Below are 7,924 nucleotides of genomic sequence, written 5' to 3'. Positions count from 1 at the left end.
GCACAAATAGTCCATATGAACATTTGTTGAAGGAAGATGTCTCTAAATTTGTGCATCTCACATTTCTTTTGAGTGACTACAATTCTGCTTTGCTTATAGAGCATCACACCTTCTTTGATCAGGGTACACTATGGTGGGTGGTCCTGTACCATTGTTTTCCATGTCTCACAATCAGTTCCAAAGTTCTTCAGAAAGACCTTGACAGTTTCCTTGTATCACTTCTTCTGACCTCCATGTGAGCTCTTACCTTGTGTTAGTTCTCTGTAAAATAGTCTTTTAGGCAAATGTAAGTTTGGCATTCAAACAACATTGCCAATCCATCATATTGTGCTTTCTGCAGTACAGTTTAAATGCTTGGCAGTTCAGCTCAAGAAAGCACCTCCGTGTCCAGTACCTTATCTTGCCATGTGATCTTCTTAATCTTCCTAAGACAATAAAAATGGAAGCAATTTGGTTTCCTGGCATGTGGCTGGTATAGTGCCCAGGTCTGACAGACATGCAACCGTGAGGTAAGCACAACAGCTCTGCAGACCTTCAGTTTGGTAGGCAGCCTAATACCTCTTCTCTCCCATGTTTTCTTTCAGAGCCTCCCAAACACTGAAGTAGCTCTGTCAATGTATGCATTTTTTCTTGTTGCCATTGTTATTTTTTTACAAAGTGCTTTACATATATTAGTTTATTTGAGCCTCACAACAACCCTATGAGGTAGATTGTAAGGGAACTATCATCTCCATTTTAGAGATGAGGAGACTGAGGCTCACAGAGAGCATCACAAGCGAGATTCCAACAAAGGTCATTATGGCTCCAGCTCATTATCCAGGCTGTGCCACTATGCCAAACTCTTCCTCAAGTACATTCTCAGCAATTTGAGGGAAAGTGGTTCCTGGCAGTTTAAACTTCAGACATTAGGCAAACACAGAAAGAGAAGAAGTCAAAGAAAAAATGTAGGCTGGTAGTAGTAAATTAGGCATTAGATTTAATTTAGAAAGTTGTGATTAAAAACGATCCAGCCCAACCCTATCTCCTTGTAAATGCTGACTCAGAAACTGGCTTCTCTTTGTGGTTATGACATCTACAATGTGTATGTAGCACTCCAGTCTGACAGGACAATGAGATGGCAAACACGCTCTCTGTGTTGAGCAATTGGCAAAATGTGTACATACCTGGAAAGTATTCTGCCCAGGTAAGTGACCTTCTCTACATCCTTCTCCATTTGCTGTAACCAATGGTTCTACATATAGATGATGTGGTAGTGGCTAGTGGAGAACCTCTGTTTTTTTGGTATTAATTATCAGGCCAAAATTAGCGCAAGCAGCAGAGAATCAATACAAACTTCATTGCATCTCAGTCTCAGAGGCTGCACTGAGTACACAATCATCTGCTAACAAAAAGTCATGTACGAGCCTTTTCAAGTTAAATAATTTACCATCAATGCAGTAGCTGACCTTGATGCCATTTTTGTCCTCATTGAAGTCATCTGACATCTCCGAAAACATCCTAGTAAAAAGCACAAGAGCAAACATACAATCCTGCTTCATTCCATTGGTGACTGAGAAAGCATAAGAACAACATCCATTATCCAGAATGCGTGCAAGTTTGCCAAGATGATACTGACATACAATGCTGATGAACTTCTCTGGGCAACCAAAATTTGCCACAACCTTCCACAAATCCTCATGACTGATAATAGTTATAGCCTTGGACAGATCAATGAGCATTATGTACAGACCTCCATTCTGCTCCTGACATTTCTACTGGAGTTGTTGGGCAGCAAACACCATAGTGACCATTCCTCAACTTTTTCTGAAACCACACTGGCTTTTGGTCAGATAGCCATTTTCTAGGTGAAGAATATGCCAATTAAGGAGGACTCTGGCAAGAATCTTGCCAGCAAATACTGAGAGGCCCACCCTGTGATTGTCACAGGAAAGTCTGTTTCCTTTACTTTTACAGAGATGGACAATGGAGGCATCCTTGAAATCCTGGGGAATATCCTCCTCTTGCCATATAACCCTGAAAATTTCAGTCAACTTTTATATGAGCAGTGGACCCCTTACTCAGGAATAGAACCAGCAACAGGTACTTTGCCATATGAGAGGAGCCTAATGGCATTCAAAACCTCTTCTTCAGTTGGAAGTTTGACTAGAGAGGGATTGATTTCAACCCGAGGTTGGTATCTTCAGCATTGTTGATGACAATGCGTTAAGAACACTATGGAATTGTTCAGCCCATCTATCCAGGATTATGGCCTTATCACTAATCAGTGTGGCTCCAACAGCACAGAGTAGTTGAGATGGACCATAAGTATTTGGCTCATAAATGGCCTTCAGGGCAACATAAAAAGACTTTAGATTGTTACTAACAGCATAAAACTGAATTTCATCTGTCTTCTTACTGAGCCAAAAATCCTGCATCTCTCTAAGCTTTCTTGTATTTTACTTTTGATGGAGTTAAGTGATGCCTTTTAGAGACAGAAGAATTGTCCTGCTAATAAATGTTAGAGAGTTCTCACTTTTTTTTTCATTTAGACACATTCTGAATTCCCCCATTTTTTCCCCCTTAAAACAGTTTTGCTATCAGTGAGTGTTCTGGCCTAGATGAGTAAATGCAACATTGTACACCAAATCTCTAAAAGCTGCCCACTCCTTTTCTGCTCCATTGTTGCCAGTAGTGTGTTGGCTCAGCTTTCCCTCCAAGTTAGCAAGAAACTGTTCACGCATGGAGAAGCTCTCTAATTTGCTGACTTAAGTCTTCTGATAATTGCCTTGTCTTGGTACCACCACTTTTTTAATGCAAATGTTTAGCTTGTAGAGGATAAGTCAATGATCAGTCCAGCGCTATGTGCCCCACATCACCTTCATCATTCTCACATTGTGTCTCTATCTTCTTCTTACAATTGATATAGTTTGTTAAATGCCAATGTTTGCCAGAGTGCATCCACAATGTTTTATTGCATTTGGGTAACTAGAAGACAGTGTTGTTGATGAGAAAATTATGAGACGCACAAATTTTCAGCAATAAGGACTATTGCTGTTGCTGTTGCTGACTCCATTCTTCCCATTCTTGGACTTCCTAACATGTCTGATAGTCTGTGACTACTCTAACATTAAAGTCACTCGGAATTATAAACCTATCCTCTTTCTGTACATTGATGATGAAGATCTCCAGCCTTCATAAAATTTTTCTTTGACCTCATCAGGGTTTGTCATGGTAGGAGTATATGTTCTGATGACAATGGTGTGGGGCTTTCCTGAAAGTGGCAATTGCATTACTATGAGCCTGTTATTCACTCCTTTTGGGAGGCATACTAGCTCGTTGACTAAGTTAGTTTTGATTGCAAACCTATGCCAGTTTCACAGCACTCCTCATCACTGCAGCCATTCCAGAAAAATAGGTAGTCAGCTCCAACTTTGCTAAGCTGGCCTTCATTTGCTAGCCTTGTTGCTCTCAGGACTGCTATTTGGATGTTAATACCTGCTGAGTGCTCTTACACTAAGAGCTGTTTGCCTTTCAAGTCTACTGGATTTCATGTTGCCCATAAGTGTGCACACATTCCATGTACCAGTGGTAAGTGGAATCATCTTTTCAACAGTTTTCGTACTTTTTTGTATTTCTGCCACAGAGTGAGATCCCCAAATGCTACAATAAGCAGGCTAGGGTTAGGTTAGTTGAAGCAGACAATTTCCCAGGCACTTTTTCTAGCCCCTTCCTCATGTCAGGAGGTAAGCAGTGCAGTCCTTTAAAAAGGTTTATCACACAACCAGGGGACTGCTGAATCCCACTGCTGCCTAAATCTAGTGAGAAGACAACCCTACTGCCTGTGCTATCTGTGTGCAAGGTTGTGACTACATCTCTATCTCTGCTGTTTTGTCACATGCCCATCATCACAGGACTTCAAGGTAGGTAAAAATGGTAAAATGGTATGGGTGAAGTCTTTCATCTCACCCATAAATTGGATTTAAGGGAGACAGAGTTACACGAAGTCATCTGCCTCACTCTCTCTTCCAGAGTTATCAGAATTCAGTGACGAGACCAAAGTCAAGATGACTGGTGATGGCCCAGAATGCAGCAGATGACCGAGCTCTAAGCATTCCACCATATCTGCTTCAGTTGCTTTCATGGTCATTGAAACAAATTGTTCTCATCCATTCATTCTGCTGGGGAAAGTCTTCATGTGCTTGGGTAGATACCCCCCCAACTTACTGACAGGTTTGAGGCCCTTTGGTTTCCTTCAACTTGGTTAACCCATCTGCTGAAATGGTTTACAAGGGTGCAGCCACTGCACATGCTACAGCTTCTTGAAGCTACAAGTGACAGTTGGGTGGCAGGTGGATAACAAAGGTGAATAAGCAGCCCTGAAAAGGGCTTGGCAGCCCTCACACCATAGGTGCTAGTTCTTCTCAAACACTCCGTAAACCCTAGGACTAGGGATATAGGACAAAGGAAAACTTACACCTAGGAAACATATTTCTTTCCTTAGAAACATAAGAGAGCAATGCCCTTCCCCTACTGAAGTGTAGAAAGCTGGCTGACTTACCTGCTAGCAAAGGAATCTGTAGGTGACTGTAGAATTGAACAGCCAGGAAATAGAGGACAGCTGTTGCTAACTACTCATTTGGAACAGAGCTCTGTAAGTAACCACAGAACCACAATAAATCTTGGTGACCATTATTTAGACTAACTCAGCTAGTTATGGATAAACCAAAGAAATTGTATAGCGTAAATATAAATGGAATAAATGGTCTTTAGAAGATTAGAGCAGACTCACGGCTCCTAGAAGCTCCTATGTCAACAGTGGTCTTGGGTTTCCTTCATCTTCATTCCTGGTGTTAGTAGTTCTGACCCCTTGATATATCTCTATGTAGAACTTAGAGTCCAGAGGCTTTATTCTGTATTTGTGTTGGGTAAAACAGGAATGTCAAAACAGGGACTTATTGTGTCACATGTGCTCGCGGTATCTACCTTTAGAGGTGTTCAAGTCAGGCCAGCACTGGATTTAAATTTTTCAAAAATCAAGCAGAAGAGATTTTTAAAATTTGTTAGCAATTGAGTTACCAGTTTGGCAATTTGAAAAATTGTCTCCTTTAATTTGTCAAATTACAGAGGATAAGCCAAGGATTGGCCCACTCTTCTCATATTACAGAGGCAATTGCCCTAAGACAGGAAAATACCATAGTAGACAGTGTGGTATACTAAATAGTATAGTGCCATTAGATTAGATTAAGGAAGATCTATATTAAAATATGGCATCCAAAATTTAATACTTGTGTTACAATGATCAAGTATCTGAGCTATGGTACTTGTAGTCACAGGATGCCTAGAGTCTGGGCAGAATCACTGCTCCCAGACTCCACACACTCCTACGTCTCTATTGCTTACATCATAAAAGTGTTACAAAAATCAAAAGAGATAACAAACATAAACTGCTTAGCAAATTTTAATGTTATGTGAATATCATATCAATTCTTATTGTTGTTGTATCATTGTTTTATTGTTTGTTGTTGTTATCTCACTGATCTACATTGTTAAAAAAAATATATGGCTGGGACTTTCCCTACTAATATTGACCAAGGTTCTGATGAACTAGGAAAGGAAGCTGTGATACCCCATCATATGTGTACTATATTTTTATTTCATTTTAGCTTGTTATTTAGATTGGCACCCAATACAGTGCTAAACATAATAAGCAGTCAATGGTGGAATGAATGCATTTAAACAATATAGTACCATTTATGTTGCTATGAATTTGCAGTTCAATTATAGAAAAGAAAACCCTGTTCAAAAAGCTTTTAGGTTCCTAAGTATAATCTCTTTTCCTTTGCCAGTGTTTGGATCTTATCTTAACATTTTCTTATTTGCTGATTAAATTAATATTCTTTTTCTTACCTATGTCTTTTTCATGAAGATTCCAACAATAGGTCTGAATACTGACCTATGTTTTACAGCTTTGCTGTTGATAACTCCTACTTATATGATGACGTGTTGTTTATCATTACCCCCTCTTTATAGTACTGCTCCTTGTTTCAGTTCAATTGACACAATTCATATTCTAGCCATTATATAATTAATGGCTAGAATATGAATTATTTCAAGTGAAATGTTGGATAATATACAGGATGAATTCATTATAATTCAAACTTGATGCTGTGTTCTTTAAAAATAAACTTTTTTTCAGAAAATCTCAGATTTAAAATACTACTCTAAGAATTTCTTTTTTTTTTTAATCACATATTTTAGAGAAGCTGGATGAATGCCCCATGACCTCAGAACAGCAAAGTCAAGAGCAAAATCAACTTCTATCCAGGTTATCTGCTATCAGCAAAGGGTGGCAGTAGCAGCACAATATCCTTAGGCTTTGCTAGAGTTCAGTACCAAAGAGCAAAATCTTCTTTATCCAGACAGGAAAATGGTAAGCCAATCTGGGAGTCCATACTCTTGCTACAAGCACAGGCAAAGAGGGGCAAGTAATTAACATTAGATTCTTGACTGAAAGAATCAAAACAGGGGGCTCTAGGATTATTGAAATCTCTAGGTAATGTTCTGTATCAATTTTTGTATCAGATAATATAAAAAGAAAAATAATGGTTTAGAGAAGAGAACAGACTTTGGAGTGAGAAGACTGGGATTTAAGCTGTTGCTCCACCATTTACTAATATCATCTTTGATTAGTCAACTTCATCTGTCTGCTCCTCAACCTCCTCATAAGTAAATTCAGGGGATTGAACTAGATGATCCTAAAGGTTCCTTACAGTTCTAACCTCCTGAATAGAATGCTCAAATATTCCTTCTACCAAATCAGTAAAAACTAGCCAGTACTTACAGACTTAAAAGAATACCACACTCATAAAAGCATTTAGGGTGATGTCATAGATACAAAGATAGCTAGATAGATAGATAGATAGACAGATAAACAGACATACATGTGTGTATGTATGCACTCTGTACACACAGCTTTTATTAAGTAGTTACTATGTGCCTAGAACTGTGCTAAAAACCAGGGAGAAAGAAAACAAGACAATTCCTACTGTGAAGGTGTTTAGTTCCTAATAGGGGAAGACAAAACAGAAAGAAGAGTTGGCTATTATAAGGTATACATACTTGAAAGATACTCTGTTAGTTTCTTAAGATCTACAGTAATGGAAACATTTGGGATATCCATATGTGAAGGAATAAACATACACCTCAGTAGTCATGAGATATTGTTTTTAAACTTTTATTAACAATAATTACATATATATGTATATATGTAATATATGTATACATATATATAATATAGATGTATGTGTGTGTGTGTGTGTGTGTGTGTGTGTGTGTGTGTGTGTGTGTATTCTTTTTGGCCTTGATCTGTGATTTTATTAGTCTAGGAAACTCATAATATAGAAATTATAGCCCTACCGAGGCTCAACAACTAACTGGTAACTTACAGTAGAAGGGAAAGTTGCTTGAAGTACTGAGACCTAAAGTGACTTTATTAGACCTGATCACATAGCTTGTAAATGTCACAAGCAGTACTTGAACTTTTACTGAGCCCGAGGCCAACCCTCTATCTACTACACAATGCTTCCTCTTTTATATATCTTGAGTGAAGCAACATGGTGTAATAGAGCATTTGATGTCAACAGAATTTTGAAATTGAAGATCTTCAATCAAATCCTATTCAGGTTGTGATTAGTAGCATAACACTGGTTATAATTTCCTCATTTGTAAAAAAAAGAGGTAATACCAGCACATATATTAAAATAATTAATGAGCAATTATCACATACTTATGTGATAGTCACTGTGAGGAGCTGGAGATGCATAGACAAAAAAGCCAATAGTCCTTTGCCTCAAGAAACTTACATTCCATCAAGGTATATATATTTACACATATATTGACATGGACAATGACGGCTTGTGGCTGGTGGTAATATTGAAATGTCAAA

This window comes from Phascolarctos cinereus, unplaced genomic scaffold (genome assembly GCF_003287225.1).
Source record: "Phascolarctos cinereus isolate Bilbo 61053 unplaced genomic scaffold, phaCin_HiC Scaffold_726;HRSCAF=1367, whole genome shotgun sequence".
In the NCBI taxonomy this organism is placed as follows: Eukaryota; Metazoa; Chordata; class Mammalia; order Diprotodontia; family Phascolarctidae; genus Phascolarctos; species Phascolarctos cinereus.
Note: the sequence above shows the minus strand (reverse complement) of the source record.